At 37.3% G+C, this 22,589-nt stretch overlaps 1 protein-coding gene across 2 annotated transcripts in view; it reads right to left on the bottom strand.

Moving 5' to 3' along the window:
- Positions 1 to 22,589, bottom strand: part of Khdrbs2 (KH RNA binding domain containing, signal transduction associated 2) — a 281,691-nt gene that overhangs the window by 193,616 nt on the left and 65,486 nt on the right. The gene's annotated exons all lie outside the window — the stretch shown is intronic.

Raw genomic sequence — 22,589 nt, forward strand, 5'->3', positions numbered from 1 at the left:
GACCCATTGTTAATGGGATATACCTTCTTAAAGGAATGCCAACATCAGTACAATGCTGAACACCGTTTACTTCTCAATCAGTTACTTATCAGAAGAAATGAGGAGAATCTCACTGGTCTGCAAACTTTGTAAACAGGTATTTCTTTTCAAATAGATGATCAAAATAAGAAATGAGGACAGAAATGGTGGTATATACCTTCAGCTTTAGCTCCTTCTGAGGCTGAGAGAAGACAATCACAAGTTGGAAGGCAGCCTGAACAAAGCTAGTAAGAATGTATCTCACAGATAAATATAAAAATAACATAGCCAAGACCATGGGGTAAGAAGTATAGTACAGTACTTGCCTATCAAGTAATAGAGGACATGGACTCAATCCTAGGCACTATAAAAGCAACCCTAAACAATTATTATAAAATTGTAAAACACCTTAAGTATAATGCCTGGATTTGTCAAATGTTACTTTTGCCCAATATAGTCTCAAATTGGAAATTTACTCCTCAATAATGCATTCTCTGTTAAAGAGTTGAGCTTTGAATCAGTAAATAAAATATGTGAACATAAAAAAAGGGTTAAGGAATTAAGAGATGCAGCTTGAGTGTTAGAGCATGAATCCTGAGCAGAAAGCTCAAGGACAATGCACAGGCCTGAATACAAAACCCGAGACTGGCACCAAAAAAAGCTTATAACCCTGACACATAAAAAATGATTTATCGAAGTCATTTTTTTTGAGTTATATGCAAGTTCTTTATTCATCCTGAAATACTGATGGAAACAGATATTCAAAAGCACTGCTCAGAGTATGAAAGACAAATTACTAAAGGACCAAATGACCTAGATTTGTAATTACACCACAATTTACTTAAATTATATAGATTAAACTAAGGTAGGATCTTGAAGAACAAATAAAATAGTCCTTGAATTCAATATCTATCTTTTAGAACTATGATCTTACACTAATAAATAAATGTACCATATTTCTTCAGAGGCTATCTAAGGGGAGGAACTGGCAGGCAGGCAGTGAAGAACTGGGAATGTCTACTAGTGGTTGGTGGTAGAGCTGCTTCGTTAGGTGATGTGCAAGTTTTAAATTTGATCAGTTATGGCTGCACAGTTCTTCGAACACACTAAAAACCAATATTGCATGATTTATAAATTATATCAATAAAATTTCCATTAAACAAAATAACAGTAAAGTATTTTAAAGGCACAAATCATATTTAAGGGTAAAAATGAAATATTTTCCCCTTGATTTCAGGATAAAGACAAAAGAACTATCATCACATTTATCCAATGTTCCACTGAAGTTTGGACTGTGAGACATACAATTAAATAGAAAAATGGAATAGTTAAATACTCAGAAATACTACACAAACATGGTCAATTGACTTTCAACAAATATGCTGATACAAAGAAATCTGAAATGTCTTTCAACAAATGGTACTGAAACAATTGCATACTATTTGCAAAAAAGAAAAGAAAACAAAAGCATCTTGAAAGAAAGAAATCCTGTTCTTCAGGCCTAGAGTTCAGGCCCCACAACCAACCAAAAAAAAAAAAAAAAAGAGCCACAGAAAGGGAAAAACTTTTACTCTGCATACATCTGAAAAAATGACTAATACCTAACATCTACAATGAATTCAGTAAAATCAATAGCAATATACACATACACACACAGAGCCCATAAGAGCTAAAATTAAAAAAAGACTGAAACCAAAGGACAAAAATGTGGAATTACTAAAGCAATCATTCTTGGCAATTTAAAATGATGCAGCTACTTTAGAAAAAACTGCAGTTATTTATGAAGTTAAATATAAAGATTAAACCCCATTATGATCTAGAAATTTTACTCCTAAGTATGTATTCGAGATATAAAATCTTGTTGACAAGATATACAAAAATGTTCGCTGACATTTTATTCACAATCACCACTAAGCCAGATCTCAACTATGGTCTATTCTAGAAGAAACAGGTTTATACACAAGGGATTTGTTGCCGACTGGCACACCACATGGGTATTTCTCAGAGACACTGGGGAGAAGGAAGGCAGACACAAGAGCCCCACACAGTGTGGGTGCTTCTCAGAGGCATCTGAGAAGGACGCCAGAGACAAGAGGCACCACCTGTAAAGTCTGTTCTCACAGAACTCACTGTCGGGATGCCAAAAGGGAGTCGTCTTTTGAGAAGAAAAGCCAGTCAGACTGACTGGAGAGACAACACAATTGTTCTACATCGTGCTGGAGGTGCCAGTACAACTTTGTCTGAACTCAACTTTGTGCCTTGAGTGTTACTCAATTGAAACAATGCTTCAATAAAGAATGGGAGGAAAAAGAGGCTAAAATATGTTTTAAAGTCATGAACCAATATATTACAAAGAAATACCAGTCTTAGCCGAGCACTGGTGGCTCGTGCCTGTAATCCTACTCAGGAGGCTGAGATCTGAGGATCATGGTTCAAAGCCAGCCCGGGCAAGAAAGTCCATGAAACTCTTATCTCCAATAAACCACCAGGAAACTGGAAGTGACGCTGTGGCTCAAGTGGTAGAGCGCCAGCTTTGCATGCCTGAGGCCCTGGGTTTGATTCCTCAGCACCACATAAGCAAAAAGAAAAAAGCCGGAAGTGGCGCTGTGGCTCAAGTGGTAGAGCGCCAGCCTTGAGCTGAAGAGCTGAGGGACAGCGCTTAGGCCCAGAGTTCAAGCCCCATGACTGACCAAAAAAAAAAAAAAAAAAAAAAATACCAGTCTCAGGTATGATACCGAGGAATTGCACTAACACTTTAGAGACAGACATACCTCCAAACCATGGGGAGAACCCCAAACTAGTGAGTGAAGAAATACCTCAAAGCTCACTCATCAAGAGCATATAATCTTGATATCAAAATGAACTCAGAAAAGCAAAATCATGGCAACACAATGAAAACCCTCACCAGAGAAAGCAGAAGCCTAACAACTACCAAGCCTGTGTGTGTACAAAATGTACATTATGACTTAGCAGGCCACGCTTTTTCAGATATACAAAGTAGTTTAGAATATGCAACCACTGATTGTAATCTGCAAATTAACAAATTAAAGTTAAAATTTATTTAAACAAAAAATGTTCTAGAATTCAAAATTACTCATAAAAAAAAAAATCACATCCTCCGAACAATAAAATAACCTTTAAGTGGTATAAAACTGCTACTCAAAATCAGTTAGAATAGTAGATTTAGGGTTAACAGCAGAAACAAGATAAAGACTTACACTCTTGTTTTGTTGGTTGTGGCGCCTGAACTCAGGCCCTAGGCACTGTCCCTGAGCTTCTTTGTGCTCCGGGCTACACACAGCACCACTTCTGGTTTTTGAGTGGTTAATTGGAGATAAGAGTCTCATGCAGACTTTTGTGCCAGGGTTGGCTTTGAACTGCAATCCTCAGATCTCAGCCTCCTGTGGAGCTAGGATTACAGGCATAAGCCACCAGCACCAGCAAAATATATACTCTTGGTAGTTTATTCAGATGACACATATAAGCCACTGTATAAGATAAACTCAGAAATACAAAAAAAGAATATAGTTTATGTACTTATCTATATGAATATTAAACTTTTTAAATAAATATAACTAATGAGAAAAATTAGCAAGGAGATTTATAGAAAATCAATATAAAAATCACTGTACTTGGAATATTATCAACACATAATTTGAAAATACTTTTTATAAAAGATATTATTTATAATAGCAGTAACAATAAAAAGCAGATTATTGTAGGCAAAAATTTCTTCAGGTATACTTAAAAAATCTATGTAATATATATTGAATAAAATGCTCAAGGCAATGCATAAAAATTAGTATGTTGAGAGATACCAATAAGTTGAAGCCTCTTGCTCTCTTTATATACCTATATATATAAGTGTGTGTGTGTGTATATATATATATAAATATATATATATATATATATATATATATATATATAATTTCATTCTAGATCTAGTGTACCTCTACTTAAAATCATGAGGTTTGGATAAACTAATTAACTACTTCCAACATCTGTTTGAAAAAGTTAAAGTCCATGAAAAGCCAAATATTCGGAAGTAAAAAAATAAACCTAGAAGTATTGCTATTCTATTGCACGATTCCTTATAAAGCAGTAGTAAATAAGTGTGCCAGTTCAGTCCTGCGACACAGACAATAATGCAAGGAACATGGAATCCCAAACACAGCTCTATGTATGCAAGAAAGGATATGGAGCACAGGGGCACTGTGTTACTGAGGGGTGAAGTAACTGTCCTCTAAAGCGGGCTGCGACCTAATCCCCAAATCTGTACACCACTCTCAAGGGTACTCTTGGTGGTGTGACCAAGCAAGAACTCTAGTGCGGGCAGTGCACCCAGTGTTATGCAGGGGAGCCCAGAGTCCTCACAAAGCAACGAGGTAGGCAACAGATCTCGCAGAGGAGCGGTGATGGTAGAAGCAAGGATGCAGCCCTGCTGGCTTTGTTGAGGTGGCAAATAAACACACAGTGCAGGTCACGTCTTCTACCAGCAGACAAACTCACGGGACAGACTCTTCCACGAAGGTGGGCCAAGAATGCAGCCATGAGACAGATAGTCAAACAGACATCTGATTTCAGCCCCTGAATTGTTTTAAGGCACTAAACTAAAGCTTGTGAAAATTGTTACAATAATGACAAACAAATATACTAGGAAACAGAAGACTATCTGATATACTGCATAACTGATTGACCATAGTAAGAAAAATACTTCTAAATACTATCCTAAAGTATAAAGCTCCAATATTAAGGCATCTATGGTCTTAAATACAACCACAGTTTAAACTCAAACCCTTAGTTTCTCTGAACGTACAACTGTTAGAATAAAAATGACTCAGAATATGAAGATTTCTGATGAAGGCAAGTGATGGGATTTACACTTAGTTTATAATGACATGAGCTACAGAATTCTATTTTTATCTGCATGACAAATTGATATGAAAATAACTTAATATTAATTTGAATCTTATATTTTAGAATTTAAATTTCTCCAAACAAGTCATAATGGAGCTGTCAAGATTTTGGTTATTTGCATGAGATGCAATTCTTACCTCTAAAGGAAAAGTTTCATTTCAATGTTACAAAACATACATCTCTTACATGTTATGTCCACATGGGCAAGGTTCCGATGTTTGTTCTTAAAAGACTTTCCATGTTTATCCAGTGCCTGAGGACAAATCCATGTGCTTACATTGACAAGAAAACACTGACCCCCTAAGCAGGGCTGACTGAGCTCATGCCACGTGCCCAACAGTGGCACGGAGGTGGCTGTTCGTGAGGGCCATGGAAGAGGTAGCCCTTTCTACACCACACCAGAGCCAGCTGCTTTCTGAAGGGGCACGTGTGCACCCAAGCTAGTGGTGCTGTGTACGTAAGCGCCCTTCTGACCTGGCACCTCTGCAGCGCCTCCCTCACTCCATGCTCTTCTACTCTGGCTGCTTTTCCACACTCTCTTAGGTTCTACAAGGAAGGGGTGGATTACAAAGGGCTGCTTCACCCCTGCTACTTTCACCCAATGATCGGTGCTTTCCTTTGGGAAAAAGGATGGGGGGGGGGAGGGGCGTGCCTCTTCATGCCTGCCTCTAGATTAGGCTGCTGTGTTAAGTGAATAAAAGCTTGATTATTTATTTCGTTCTGACTCTGTCCTGCCAATGCTGATGGACACAGGTGCTCTACCATTAAAATGCAGGAAGGACTGAATGGATGAGCAGTAAGGGAGGGGCCGTGCCACAATGCAACACAGCACAAGGAGATACAGACACACACGGGAGATATAGTGTCAACTTTCAATGCCCATCTGTCAAAAGCTACTTAAGAATGTACCATTTAGCTTTCTAAGTATTTCTGCAGCCCAAGGAAAAAGCCATCTTACCACCACACAAAGTGCACAGGTAGCCACACTACAAAGGTATGTTGTGCTATTTTCAGCAACTTTTAAGTCTGCTGATTAAGATACCTGCATGACACCTTGCTTGTAAAATCACCCATTTCCAGCAATTCTGCAATTCAGTTTAGCCATGAATCACCTTATCATAGAATGTGGTCATTTCAAATGTGGATTCCAAGAGGCTGAGAAATGTACAAGTGTCTGAGCATGACTTAGAATCCTATGATCAGTATCCAAATAATATATAACTATTGGATGACATTATAAAATAATTATATTTTGGGATATGCGGTTTTTATTTTACCAAAATTCTTATAGATGTATCAGAGAATTAGAACATAAGTATGTGTTTATTGCATAAAGTATCAAGTTTCACAACTCACAAATACAATGATTTCAACTGTAGATAACTAAACAACTTTATGACTACTTCCCCTTAACTGAAGATGACACTGCTACTACAAATCTATACATTAACTTATACATTATCCTGTGTTACAGAGACAAAGGAGTATGTTATGATTAATCGTACCATAGAAACCATGACAGAAACTGAAAGAAAAATTTATTAAATTCTTCAAAGTGAACATGAAATACAATAATTATTTTATGTCTAAGATCAAATATCCTGAAGAAAAGTACACCACAGAAAATACATTTAGGGTACTTTAGTTTCGATCTCCATGGTGTTAAAAGGTTTTAAAGTGCTTTGATACAAAATGGCAAATGACATAGAGACAGTCAATAACTTTTGCATTTGCTCCTAAAAGGGAAGAATTGTGTGTCATTGTCAGAAGATCTGCTTCGAGAGAAGAAGCAGCTGTAAACAATTTCTTAGCCAGATGCTGTGGCTCATACCTATAATCCTAGCTATACAGGAGGCTGAGATCTGAGGATCAGAGTTTGAAGCCAAAATCCATTAGACTCTTATCTCCAATAAACTACTCAGAAAAAGTGGCACTATGGCTCAAGTGGTAGAGCACTAGCTTTGAGAGAAAAAGCCCTAGGACCAGCACAAAAATTTTTTTCTTCAAGAACTCTTTTCTCATAATAACTTGTCCATAGGCAGGCTGCACTCCAAACTTGGTCACAAATGATAATACGGCAACATTTTCTTTTTTTTAATTGTGAAAATACTGTACAGAGGGGTTACAATTACATGGGCATGGTAATGACTACATTTCTTATCAAACTTTGTTGCCTCCTCCTTTGTTTCCTCTTACCATTTCTTCCCATCTCTCCCCCCCGTCCCTCTCCCCACCCACACCAAAGTTGTAAAGTTCGTTTTTCAACATAACATCTTGTACATCTCATTGTTGCAATGAGTCCACCTGTATCCCTATTTAAACAACTAGTTTTATCCTTTCCCCTCCACAAATCATACCAACATCAAATACAGTGAAAATGGGTTATACCGAGGGGAGGGACATACAAAGCAACAAAGAAATAATCTTATAAATGTGTTAGAAACAAACACAAGAAAGAAAAAAAAATTGAGTCCTTATCTTGGGGTTCATTTCACATAACATCAACTTATCTGACCATTTCTGCTTGTCTCAGCCATATACGAGTTATTGAAAATAAGGGAAACCATGGGACCTATGTTTCTTTGGGCCTGGCTTACTTCACTTAATATAATTGTTTCCAAGCCTTTCCATTTCCTAACAAATGGGGCAATGTCATTCTTTCTGATGGAGGCATAGAATTCCATTGTGTATATATACCACATTTTCTTGATCCATTCATCTACTGAGGGGCATCTGGGTTGGTTCCACATCTTAGCTATGGTAAATAATGCTGCAATAAACATAGTCGTGCTGGTAGCTTTAGTGTGGTCTTGTTTGTGAGCATTTGGGTAAATGCCCAAAAGTGGGATTGCTGGGTTATAGGGGAGCTCTATGTGGAGTCTTTTGAGGAACTTCCATACTGCTTTCCAAAGTGGTTGAACAGGTTTACACTCCCACCAACAATGCAGTAGGGTTCCCTTTTGTCCACATCCCCTCCAGTATCTGTTGTTATTAGAGTTCTTGATTGTAGCCACTCTAACTGGAGTGAGGTGGTATCTCAATGTTGTTTTGATTTACATTTCTTTTATGGCTAGGGAGGTTGAGCATTTCTTCATTTGTCTATTGGGCCATCCTACTTTCCTCTTCAGAGAAATTTCTCTTTAAGTCTCTAGCCCACTTATTTATTGGGTAGTTGTTAATGCAACGTATATGAAACAATTACTTCTAATCATGAGTTACACACAAAGAATAATTCACCATGATCCAAATTGTGTGTCTACAAGTGAAGAAAGCAGGACTCAGTTTTTTCTGTGTAAGGAGTTCTATTTCCATCATTTTAGAGACCCTGTAGGTAGCTAGTGTATATTTAGCTTTTGTCAAGCAACAAAAAAAAATAATAATTTAGATTACTTTTTCTGATGCAGAAAATTATAAGTGTTTTGATATAGTTTTACAAAACGGCATACAGGCTTATGCCTGTAATCCTAGCTACTCAAGAGGCTGAGATCGAGGATTACTATTTGAAGCAAACCTGGCCAGGAAAGGTCATGTCATCAATTAACCAGAAAAAAAGCCATCTGAAGCTGTGGCTCAAGTGGCAGAGCACAGCCTTGAGTAGAAAAGCTAAAGGGCAGCATCCAGGTCCTGAGTTCAAGCTCCAGGGCTAGTACGAAACCATTTAAAAAAAACTGGCAGATTAGATATGAAGGTATGATTGGTATTGGATCCTGTGGTTGGATTTCTAAAAAGCTAAGAGAAGGATGGGTGTGTGGTTCAACTGTGGTTAGTATAAATAGAACATTTAATTGTCCAGCAAGCAGGAGGCCTTGTGCTCAGACCCTAGTAACAGAAAATCTAACAACCAAAAAGGAATTTCACTGGCCAAGGTAAAAATGATTATTTAATCTAAATTACTTAAAATGTTTGTTCCTATATACACATCAGCTCATAGACTTCCGAATGTACAGAATCAGGGTCACTTCACCCACACAATCATATCTAGTTCACGTTGACAAATACTAGCTGCACCCCACCATCATGTAAAAGGACAAAGACAGGACCCAGCTATCTCAGTGCTATCCCAGGAAAAGTCTAAAATTCCAAGCCCCAGGGAACTAATACATTTGCTGATTTCTCACTTTAATTTTTTGAGGAAAACTTTTACAAATAATACCACACAATAAAACAGATGACATAGTGTCCATGACAACCAGGCAAGGAGAAACTACAAGGTTTCTGAGATGAAACTATACTTGACGCAGAGCTCTCCTGCAGTCACATATAAACGCAAGATGATGAGTCATAAAGCTCATACTATTAACAGTGAAATAAATGTATATTTATGAATAAATAAAACTTTGAAATACAGAGTTTACTCAAAACTGCAAAGTATCAACCGATTTTGCTTATGATCGTCTATCAGCAGGTATTCATCTGAAAATTTAGAATGAAGAGAGTAGTTGTATGCTCAACAGATAATTCTTTTCATTAAAACAAGTATTTTAGGAGAAGAATGAACAAGATTGGATTCATCTCTTTAAAGAGGCAATAAGATACACTCCAAGACTAGGGGTAAATTATTGTTCATTCTCTCTCAAAACTATGGAAAAAAGGCTAAGTTAAGTAAATCAGGGAAGATAATTAAAAATCTATGTTCAGATAAGAAAAAGGACCAAAGAAAACACATTTTATTTAGGGTGTGAATACACTTGTGTGTATGTATGTAAACGCACACAATATACAGATCTAAACTTATGACTCTGGAAATATGAGAAATCTGACTCTAGCAATCTCTTAACATGTGACTAAGACAATAAAAAACTAGAAGTAGCAGTGTTTAAAATTATTTCTGGAATCAACAATATTATTGTGAACTAGCAAAAACCTGAAGAAAATGTATAAAATTATTCATCCTTCATTAAGGATGATAAATGTGTTTTCTGTCAATAGCCTTAATGAGGTATTGTGTGGACAGATAATCATGGATTCTCACATTTCTCACAACATGCTTCAGTTGAGAAAAGTACTCCTATAAGAAGTTCATTAGATTTATTTTACCTGTTACAGAAACAAAATTCTTATGGCAAATTAATTTGCAACTATTTTCCTTTTCTTTCTGGAAAGATAGGTGATTAAATGGATATTAAATTCTTACAAAACATGTAAATGAATATGTCTCTAAAATCCTTATAACCATACAGTAAAATGTATATAGGTAAAACTCAAACATTAAGCAATAAGAAGACATACAGATACCCAACATGTTGGAAATGAACTTTACAACTGGAAGGGGGCACTGGGAAGGAGGGGAAGTGGGAGAAAAACAAGGAGGGGGGACAATGTTTGACAAGAAATGTATTCACTACCTTACTTATGTAACTGTAACCTCTTTGTGTATCACCTTGACAATAAAAATAAATCAAATTAAAAAATAAAAACTATCATTATCTAAAAGATGCAAAAAATTAAAATTTAATTACTTGATTCTCTATGCTTCTAAAAGAACACTTTGTACTCTGAAGCCCTAAAGATATTTTATATGTTGTGTGTTAATATTAAGTAATAGTTCAGTAGGTAGGAAACAGGCATAGAGGTAAGAGTCTCCCAGGCTTTCTTGCTGGGCTGACTCTCAGTCACAATCTTCCACAAACCACTGGCTCTAGCCCTGTTAGAACTTTTGAAAACTGGGTTTATTTACTCTGTGGCAATTATGTTCTTCACAGACTTGCTTGTGTAATTTGTGTAGAAATGTTAAAGAAATGAGCAGAGTATTCCTACGCTTAGCAGGGTGCAGGCAAGGGTTCTGGTCCAGTCACTTGTGGAGGCTGGGGAACCGAAAAGCCATATGCTACCCCGAAATCCACATGGATGAGATTGCCCCCACACAAGGGAGAGCAAAACTGTCCAGGAAAAAAACAGCCCTGCAACTGTGAGGAGCTGACCAAGGAAACCAGATGACTACTCAGACAAATGACAGTACAGAAAATAGAATGAAAACAAGAGAAATCAAAAGCTTCTCTTTAAGACAACTCAGAGTTCTAGTAGATATCAAGACCTATTTAAAAAGTACTTCCTTTTACTTTTTAATAAGCTAATCCTTCAAAAGGCTAGGGGTTCTTCATGGGATCAGATGTTTCTATTCACTATTGCTAGTACTGTGACCCCAAGAGTGGTTTGTTCTAAAATTTTTTACTGTTAATCTCAGGAAAACAGAGGAAATTAACATTATCAGTTAATATGTTCTAATGAACAACTGGTGCAATGTGAGTGCATTGCATTGTCAAATAATTTCCTGGCAGAGTGCATAAGAGGTGCATACATGTAGGAGAGCCAGGTAAACTGGCTGGAAGACCAGCAACCTCCCGAGGACAGAAGAAACATTTGGTTAACATTCATTGAGCACTAATCATGCATAATGCCTCAAGAAAAACTGAAAATCTCTTTGCCAGAGAGTGCAATTATTATTATTTTTTCTCTAAGAGTCTCACTTTAAAAGAAACAGAATTTGTCAAAATAAATTGCATGGCATAAACATTACCCTGAATTTAGAATGATTTTTTTTTTTTTTTTTACCAAGGATGTCAGAACTCAACCTTATTGATTTTAGTTTTATCTTTATATTACTGAGGTATATTCCGGAACATGATTTTCCCAGGTGTTATAAGCAATCTCGACCAACAAGCATTTTAAGTCCCACTCAGCAGGATAGTGACAGGTGTCTTATGGTCAGTACAGTTACCAGAGGCATGATGCTATTCCCAAGGCTGGGGGTACCACAGTCACTAGGTCTAGCAGAGCCTGTCACAGCACTGAGTGACACCCAGCCGTGGCTCGTGGGAGGGAACACATTACCTCATGCACCTCATGCCACACCCCATATCACTGGACACTGCCTGCAAATAATCCTGCCAGGGTGGAAATCTTACAAAGATCACATATCTTAGAGCCACAGAGGGCTGCAAAGGCTACCAGGTTCATTCACGTATCTGTTAGTAATACACTGCATCGACACTGTTTTGTAACATGCACACAGAATTCTAATTTCCCAACAGTTCTTTATATGCAATGGCACTATTTAATTACCCTGCTGATAAGACAATCTGGTCAGGCGCTAGTGCATTTAGTAACCTTACATCCTAAAACAACAAACCTTGAAGAAAATACAAGAAAAGACGTAAGTGCCTCTTCTACGTTGTGGAGCATGGTATGAGAGTGATATTTTTTGACAAAAATCTACCCTCTCCCTCTCCCTCTCTATTACTAAGTAAGTGTTTGTGTACTGTGTCCGTGTGGTACTGGAGCTTGCACTCAGAGTCTCAGGCCTCACTCAGCCTTTCCAACCACAGTTGGCACTTTTTTTTAATTTTATTTTATTGTCAAGGTGATGTACACAGAGGCTACTATATACATAAGGTAGAGTACATTTCTTGTCGAACATTGTTACCCCTCCCTCATTTTTCTCCCACTTTCCTGCCCTCTCAATGCCCTCCCCAATGTAAAGTTCATTTCCAACATGTTGTCTTGTGAGTATCGCCGTTGCACAGTTGGCATTCTACCCTTGGAACTCAGGATTTCATACCTCACTCAGCTTTTCCACCCATGGCTAGTATGTTATCCTTGAGCCATACTTCCAGTTACAGATTTTTTATTGGTTTATTGAATATGAGTCTCATTGACCTGTCTGCCCTGGACAGTTCAGAATCATGACTCTCAGATCTCAATCTCCTGAGTAGCCAGGACTGCCTAAGTCATTGGTGATATTAAAGTCGTATCCTAATGGCTGACCGAACTAACATTCACATATTAACATTTAGAAATTGCTTCTAAGAATAAAGGAGCTCCAAAAAATACCATTAAACTCAAAGTATTTTATTCTTTGGAGATAAGGAATACAGCATTAGCTTAAACCTGTGACAACCAAGTTCATAACTATTATACAGGTTACCACAATTTAATTCTATTCTCATTGTATATACTCAGCAGATTCTTTTTGTCTTCATACCTGGAATAGCAGATGGATTACATTAGAAATTCAGACCAAGGGATGTAATATACGACCCCATAAAGACATTCACACATGGCAATCATGCTTAGAAATCATAAACATTAAAAAAAAATTGAAACTCTTCCACCACAGCAAATGCCATATAAACCAAATCTACACAGAATTCTTCCATTCATTCAACAAGTATTTTTATTTCACACTGCAGGTGTTATCTCAAATAGGGTATGGTATACATAAAATGTCTTAATGGTGAAGTTCAGCAGGAATGCTGTGCTACTGGATAGCATAAATAAGTTTAATCAAATTTTAACTTGCTATATTAGGTAACATATTACAGTAGCCATTAAACTTTCACTGTATCAGAGCTTACTATACAGTTTATGGGGGGAAAGTTTTATAACACAAATTCTTAAGTTCCAGCTACCCAGTTTCCAATCCAGTTGATGCTGTTGGCCCAGGAGCTGAAGTATTTAAAAAATTTTGACTGTTATGTGAATAATTATGAATGTTGCTCAAACTTGGCAAGTAATAACATCATGGTGTCTCAATGGAAAATAAAATCAGCTAGAAAGTAGCTACAATTCATTTAAAATCTCAGCTCACAGAATATCTCTATTTTCTATTATCTTGATTGTAATACTCCCTAATGAATTATATTAATGTTCCTAAAGCCAGTATTCATACAAGATGAAAAAAATATTTCTATGAACCTCAAACCTGAGATATTTCCTCAATCAAGAGGAAAACCAAGCTGGGCACCGGTGGCTCACACCTGTAATCCTAGCTACTCAGGAGGCTGAGATCTGAGGATCGCAGTTCAAAGCCAGCCCAGGCAGAAACATTCCAAGAAACGCTTATCTCCAATAAACCACTCAGAAAACTGGAAGTGGTGCTGTGGCTCAAGTGGTAGAGTGCTAGCCTAGAGCTAAAGACCTCAGGGACAGCTCCCAGTCCCAGAGTTCAAGATCCAGAACCGATCAAAAAAAAACAAAAAAAAAGCAGAGGAGAACCAGATTAATACAACTTTTTTGAGATCAATGATTAAGTCTGAATATTCTTGTGATTTGAGCCATCTAAATCTCTAGTCTAAGAATTTTAAAATATAACATGGTAGAGCAAACAATCCAGAAGAAACTTTTGGGTACAAAAGACTTTGTTAATACTGAAAAAAAAATGGGTATCCCCATGAGGATATTCTATACTAGCAAATATTTTGAGCTGGTTCCCAGGAGGATTACAGTAAAATAAACTGTTGGAACTTATAAAATCAGCCCCATATTGTATATAAATAGATATATAATTAAAAGACACTACCAAAACTGAGTAAGTCTCACAGAAACACATTAATTTGTGGTGACAGATGGGAACATTATCCATCAAAATGTTCAGTAGACCCTATGACTTTAGTAAAATAGTACAATAGAGATATTTTTAGAATGACAGAGCATTGGTTACATGAAAATTATCTCAACAAATCTTGCCTGGAATTATTATATAAGCAGAAAGACTTCACATAAAAACTAAAATACTCAAGAGCCCAAGTTGTGAGAGTTACCTACCTACCCATCCACTCATCAAGGTGTGAGAGCCACCTACCTACCCACCCACGCATCAATCCAGATAGTTTTGAGTGCAGTTTATTTCTATTGCATGTTGCCAAAATGATCTGAGGTTATGTGACTAAAGCCAGTGAAGCTGTCTAGAGGATATACTGTCTCGCACAGCTCGCTGGGGGGATGTACCACTCAAAGACTGCTGCGATACAAACACGGAGAATTTTCACAATACAAATGGACATTGTTCTAGCTATAGTTGAGCACAGGCTTCAAGCATTACCTAACTTCTGTATGATTTCAAGCAATTGGATCTAAAATAGAGAAGGCAAGAAGAGTCAAACAGTGCTACAGTCAGACCTATATTGCTGATGGCAGCTGAGAGTCTAATTTCTAGTAGAGGCTCTTGGGTATGTATGTGAAAGGTATCTGTGTAAGGAAGATGTATTTTTAAACATCATTAAATATTATAAATACTATAGTGATAGGAAATATATATATATATATATATATATATATATATACATACACAAAGAGAGAGAAAACCAGAATTACAAAATGTTAGGGACCAACATGCTTAGGTTTCATATGCAGTATAGAACATAAAATACAAAATCTGTTTTACTTTGCTCTGATCTCAAAGAACCATGGTAGCTGATCATTTTATAGAGTGTTCAAACCTTGCTGCCCTTCAGTTTCCCTAAATGCAAGAATAAAACAACCATATAGCCTCTGTGCTCACATCAGAGTAATAATGTGGGCATTTGACCCTCTATAGACTGAAAATGCATAAAATACATTATATATTTGTATTTACCAGCCAAGGAAAACTACCTTCCCAATTAGTAGGAACGATCAAGGATACTGAGAAACAATTTCACTAGCAGCTAATTCAGTAATAACAGGAATTATAAGCTGCCAACTCAATGCCATAACAATTCATACAAGGGTAAAGGCAGGATTTCCACTATGTACAGGGCATATGAGCTCATAAAGTACATCAAATACTAAACTCCGTATCACTTATCAGAACCATTTTCTTGGCAGAAAAGGAATTTAATAAAAGGAGTTAGCAAGGCTTTTTCTTTACTTGTGAGATGACAAAAGGCATAAGTATGTTTTAACAACAACAGAATCATTTTGTGGTGCTAAGCAGGTCATGGGTCTTTCTGAGGCTACTTTTCATTATTTTAGAAGCTGGCAATAGTCATAAATATCAGTCATAAAGACTTAATAAATAAAATATGCAGAAGTATTGTGAAAGCCTGCTCTATAAGAATATTATTCATTACCTAGTTATATTGCAACCTACATGAAAAAAAATGGAAGGTTAGATATTATCTCTATCTGAAAAACGTAGCTCACATTTAGTATGTATTATCATTCCCTAGGTGGTGTTCCAACACTTTCCATAATTACCCTTAATTTGATAACAGTTTCTTCCCTGACAATTTCATAAACAAAGGGCTGCACATGTTAAATCAGGACATGTAGGGCCACGAGATTAAACATTCAATTACTTCAGTCTTGCTAGTCTTTTTTTAATGTCTTTTATTGTAAAATTAATGTACTCATATAATGGACAATTAAATGAGTAAGGTAATGAGTACATTTCCTATTGAGCATTGTTATCTCCTCCTTTGTTTTTCCCCTACCATCCTTTCCCTCCCCACTTCCCCAACTCCTCCCCTCCCCGCTCCAATCCAAGTTGTAAAGTTCATTTTCAAGATAGTGTCTTGAACAGCTCATTGTTACAATGGTCATCCTATATCCTTGTTTCAGCATTTTTTTATTTCCCTTCCCCTCTCCAAATTAGAAAAATGTATATACAAGATGCAGGGCACTAATGTCAAATACAGTGAAAACAGGAGTTATACTGTGGGGACAGAACATACAAAAGAAACAGAAAAAAAATCACATAGTACATTGTAGATATGTTAAAAACAACAGCAAGAAAACAAAAACACAGGACAATAACTGCATATTCTGGTAATTAAGTAATGCTGAACTGTGAATAATCATACTAAAATGTGATTTTCAAAAGCTTAGGTTTTAACAAAACATAGCATCGAATATTTAGTAACTATCAATCTATAAATCTTCTCATTAGTATAAATATTTTATAGAGAAAAGACAAATCTGGTTTCCAAACTATATGTCCACTGTCAGTCTATTTGCAGCTATTTGACTAAGGAGTGATTCAGTTCAAATTTTAAAATGATTCTGAACTTTCTTTTAAAATATCCACAAAGAAATGAAATTCTCAAAATGAAATTAATCTTCTGTTGCTCTCCAATTTCCCCAAAGAGAACAGGCTGAATTCCCCAGCACCTTTAGTTCTGTTAGGAAGGAGAGCGTGTGCAGGGGCGCACGGCCAGAGACCAGCATGTGTTTACTCCACCCAGGACATTATTCTCTAAAGGCAAAACCCACACAGCTTGCTACTCCTGAAAATGTCATCTTCCCCTACCCCTTACAGATCAAGAATCTGTGAAGCTCACAGGGGTCAAGTGACATATCGAGGTTACCAAGTCAAACAGCCACGGTAGGATGAATGCCCTGCCCACGAAGCTCTGAACAGAGCCTGGAGGACCTAACTGTACAGGTGTGAAACAGGCTCCCCCAAACAGAACAAAAGCAGAATTAGGGAAGACACTTTTGCTTTGGACAAGGAACTAACAGAAGTATAAATGTCAGCAGTCCAGAGAAATTTTATCTAATTAGAACAGGTATTTTTGGCAAGACTATTTCCATGTTACAATTATGGAATATAGACACTCTTCTTTGTCAACTCAAATAAACAGCCTGCATCTCAAACAAGACCAGTTTCATCACCATCACTAAAGTACTACAGGAATCCAGGCACTGGTGGTTCACACCTGTAATTCCAGCTACTCAGGAGGCTGAGATCTGAGGATTGTAGTGTGAAGCCAGCAGAGGCAGGAAACTCCCTGAGACTCATATCTCCAATAAACTCCCTCATTTACAATCTTAGCATACATCTAGAATAATTTTATAAGATGACCAGAAAAGCTCAAAAGCTATATACATAAAACATAATATAAGATGATGCTAAATGAAATGAACCCCAAGATATGGACACAAGAGGCTGCTGTTGTTTTTAATGTACTATGTGATTTTTATTTCTTTTGTATGTTCTCCCCGCTATGATATACAGTGTTGTCACTGTACTTGATTTTGGTGCCCTGCATATTGTATATACATTTATCTATTTGGGGAGGAGAAGGGGAATAACAAAATGCTGAAACAAGACCCAGGCTGACCCATTGCAACAATGATACTCACAAGACATTATGTTGGGGGAGGGGGAGGAGGGAAGTAGGTAGGGGAGGGCAGAGATAGCTGGAGAACAGCAGGGAAGGGCTAATAATGCTCAACAAGAAATGTACTCATTGCCTTACTTACTCATGTAATTGTAACCCCTTTATACAAATAAGCCCGTCTTTACAGTAAAATAAAATTTTTTTTAAAAGCCAGAAGTGGTGCTGTGGCTCAAGTGCTAGAGCACTTGCCTTGAGCAAAAGAAGCTCAGAGACAGAATCCAGGCCCAGAGTTCAAGCCCTAGGACCAGCAAAACAAACAAACAAACAAACAAACAGGAAAGGCAAGGGAGGGGAGGGGAGGATGGAGGGGAGGGGAGGGAGGGATGGAGGGAGGGAGGGAGAGAAACAGAGAGGAGAGAGAGAGAGAGAGAGAAAGAAAGAAAGAAAGAAAGAAAGAAAGAAAGAAAGAAAGAAAGAAAGAAAGAAAGAAAGAAAGAAAGAAAGAAAGAGAGAGAGAGAGAGAAAATACACTATAAAGGCAATTTTAAAAGCTTTCCTAAAACAGTATTTATCTTTATCACTTAATAATTCTTAAAGATAAGTACACCCCTCAACACCTTAGAAATAACTTCATCAGTGTTTTTTTATTCTATGCCCAACTCAAATTAAGTTTTCTCATAGTTCTGTTTAATTTTTCAAGGAGCAGTAGGCCACAAATAAGAGGTTTGAATCTTCATGAAGAGCATAGCTCAATTAGACTCACTCTGTCTTTGTGTTTAGAGACGTAAACTATGTGGTACTCAAGGGCAGAACCAGTAACCTGCAGCCTGGAGACATTTATCAAGGGTGTTCCTATTTGTTGGTGATGGTGTGTTCTATTTTGTCAGAAGATTTGCATTGATTAATTAAAACAAACAATGACGTGCATTCCTGTAATACAAGTGCCCTTTTGAGCCTTCACTGCACGCAGAGTAGATAAAACAGCATCACAGGGATCCATTGATTTCCCGCTTTGTGCCTTGCCCTTTTCACGCACATGTTTAGACTGCTTTGGCAAAGGTTAAGAGTGACTTCAAAATTGCTATATTTGATAGATACTTTTCTATTCTCATCTTACTTGGCTGTTTTGTAAAGACTTGAAGGCTCAAAATACCAGTAATGTCAGAGCCTGACCTTCTGCTCTTCCTGTAACAACCTCGTGTGTCCAGTTGGCCTCTAATGCCACATCATAAATGTTTGTCAGAATCTCAATCCTGAGAAGCAATCTTAGGCAATTTATAACTTGTTGACAACGGAAAGTGGCCATGGGCTCTGCATGGCCAATAAAGGTCCATGCTTTTAGAATTGTGTCTCTCTAGAGACCCAGCTCTGAGCTGACCCCGTTCTCATCTACTTCTCTTTCAACGGATACTACTTTGAAACATGTGAGGCAGGTTCACACAAACATCCATATGGATTGGGCATTCCACAATGGATTGCATCTGGAAATGTGCATGCCTGTTGCTTCTCTCTAGATCTAGTAACAACAGACAGTTTGTACTTTTACTTGCTTTTACTTGTTCTCATTATTAGAACATGTAGGTCAGTATTTCACGTGGATATTCAGAAGTAAAAATGATGTATACCGTGGTTAATAATAATCATGTTTGAAACAAGTCCATTGTTTCAATCTTATCCACTTAAACTGTGAAGAATTTGGTTCAGCGAAGTGAGATTTTATCTATGTCGTGCATATAAATACATGTGTCTTTGGCTCAACTAAGTGTAATTATATCCAGGTCTTATATATAAATACACATGATTTTGTAGTTTATTTTGTATCCTCAGTCCTCTGTGATCCATAAACAATATGTATAGTTCACAGTATTGAATACTGCACTAACTTTAATAACTAGCATTTAAGAAACCTGTCACTATTTACAAATATTTAGCATATTTTAACTCATTCCTAAGAACCCATTTTTTTGTCAACACTTTCCTGTTTTCATAAAACCAGACAGACCTCTTCACCTCCTACTATCTTCTTTGGGGTCTCTAAGGCTACTGTTTAATCATTGCTCATTTAGGAAAACAATTTCATACTTTAGCTTCAGAACCACCATTTCTTCATGTGTAGGTTTCCTTGATAGAATATGCAAACATCCAATAAAATAGAATACACCACCAACAACACAAGGAGCACAGTTCATAAATGTCCACAGGCTGTGAACCACCTGATTCTGTCCATATGACCCACAGTATTTGTGTCTGTAAACAGAGGGATAAACTAGGTCTTGTGACTGGCGCTGTCTGGTTAGATTTCAGTACTCTCGGATTGGTGGCCTAGAGCTCCTTGATTAAGCAAGGTATAGCCCCACCCTTCTTTAATTTGAATTGCTGTTCTCCTATCACTTCTTTTGACCAATCTGTGGCTGAATGTGTAACCCCTGAGACAGGGCTGAGGTGGCCCTTTGTTCTACCCTTGTGAACTCCTGCACAGAAGGGTTTGTGTGTGATGTAGTTTCAAACAGGGACATACTATGGACTTGCCTTACCTGATACAGTTTTAAGTTCAAAATCTAAATCATTGCAATATAAACCAAAGATAACAACAAAAATAATAACAGTGGCACAAATACTGTAAGTCCTTTGAAAATAGTCATTCAGAACATGCAATCAATGTTACCTCAACTTAAGTATTAAACTCCCTGGAGGAGTGTGAGCTTTTAAAAGAAATAAAAAGCAAATGTTCTAAATTACTAAGTGTTCTCTTCAATATATTCTGAATACTACTTCCAAATAAAATACTAAAATCTGGTTGTTTATCTCAGAATTGAACACATAAAATCTTAACCCTATAATTTGCAATTAATAAAATGTGAAACAACTGAAACTTTATTTTACTACAGTTCCTTACATTTAATAAAGTTCAAATGGGAGCTAGTGCTTTCTTGTTCGGTGTCACAATTTTCTGAGTTATAATGTCTTCTATTCATCCTAGTTTCTCCTTATGGCAAAATACAGCAAATCTACCCGTCTTCACCCTCATGTGTCAAATGGTGGTACTTAATGCAGTGTCTTAACTACCTCTTCCTTCCCTTGCGCTCTTTCCCTTTTCCTGTCTCCCATCCTGTTTCATCTCATTGAGACAGGGTTTTGCTATGTAATTCACCTTGTTATGTAGCCCAGGCTGGCCTTCTCTCAGCACCCTAAGTGTTGGTATAATAGGTGTGTACCTCTAAGCCCAGTTCAATATTCTTTCATAGAGTAGTGTTTTGTTTTGTTGTTCTGCCAGTCCTGGGAATTGAATTTAAGGTCTGGGCACTGTCCCTGAGCTTCTTTTGCTCAAGGCTAGCACTCTGCCACTTGAGCCATAGGGCCACTTCCAGTTTTTTCTGTTTATGCAGTACTGAGGAATCAAACCCAGGACTTCATGCATGCTAGGCAAGCACTCTACCACTAAGCCACCTTCCCAGCCTGTAACAATGTTTTAAAAAGTAACATCTTGGGGCTGGGAAGGTGGCTCAGTGGTAGAGCACTTGCCTTGCATGCATGAGGCCCTGGGTTTGATTCCTCAGCACCACATAAGCAAAAAGAAAAAAAGCCGGAAGTGGCACTGTGGCTCAAGTGGTAGAGTGCTAGCCTTGAGCTAAAGAGCTGAGGAACAGTGCCCAGGCCCAGGCCCAGGCCCCATGACCAGACCCTCCCCACCCCCCAAAAAAAAGTAATGTCTTATCTAATCTGTTAGAAAAACCAACTGCACTAATTTTTTATTTTTTATTTCTTACAGCTTGATAAATTATATATTTATGTATTTTAAATATGTCCTCAATATAGGTATTTACAAGCATGACAAAGTAACTTCCACCAGATGAAAAAAATTAAGATGGCACATTTCACCTACCATATATTAAAATCACACCCTGCTAACATGCAAATATAAAATTAGGTGCTGGGAAGGTGGTTCAGTGGTAGAGTGCTTGCCTTGCATGCATGAGACCCTGGGTTCAATTCCTCAGCACCACATAAGCAGAAAAAGCCGGACGTGGTGCTGTGGATCAAGCGGTACAGCACTAGCTTTGAGCTAAAAAGAGCTGAGGGACAGCGCCCAGGCCCAGAGCTCATGCCCACATACGACAAAAAAAAAAAAAAAATCCAAATATAAAATTAACAACAAATTTCAATGTGATTGTAATTATTATATATCATATAATTCCTATGTGATAGCATTCCAGTGCTTCAGGAAATAGAATTCTTTACTGCCATGATGAATATGACATGTATGACTATCACTACATGGTAAATAAGACTTCCTTTATTCATGAAGTTGGATGTCAGACTCAACTGGTATCTTATTCAGTATATTCCAAGGGATGTTCAAATTACTCCATTTTGCAGCAGATAGATAAAATATCCAACATTTTTCCGGATGAAAGAATGGTTTTAAGTTTTGTATGCTAACTAATTCATTAAGAACTCCACAACAAGTTATCTATTTGATTAAAGATTTATAGAAGATACACTGGCCTTTATTCTTTTAGGTAAGTGTCATAGTTTCACAAGTGACTGCTCAAACATAGGAAGCCCTCTCACAACAGGTATGGAGAGATAATTTCCAAGGTAGAAAAATACAACAAGGAGCAAAGAGAAGTAAGTCATAATAGGCCCGGAATACATAAGTTCAACTGTATTTTAAATACACTGGGTTAAATTAAAGCAGCCACTATCAAAAAGGAGTTATTAGTACAGACCTAAAGCTTTTTTAATGATTTAAGCATCTTAGCCACTCCCAAGTTTAAAAAGAGCATATCCACATCCGCAGTATTCTGAAAACGCGTCTTATAGGAGGCAGTG

The sequence above is a fragment of the Dipodomys spectabilis genome, unplaced genomic scaffold, assembly GCF_019054845.1.
Source record: "Dipodomys spectabilis isolate Male_0828 unplaced genomic scaffold, ASM1905484v1 ptg000213l, whole genome shotgun sequence".
NCBI lineage: Eukaryota > Metazoa > Chordata > Mammalia > Rodentia > Heteromyidae > Dipodomys > Dipodomys spectabilis.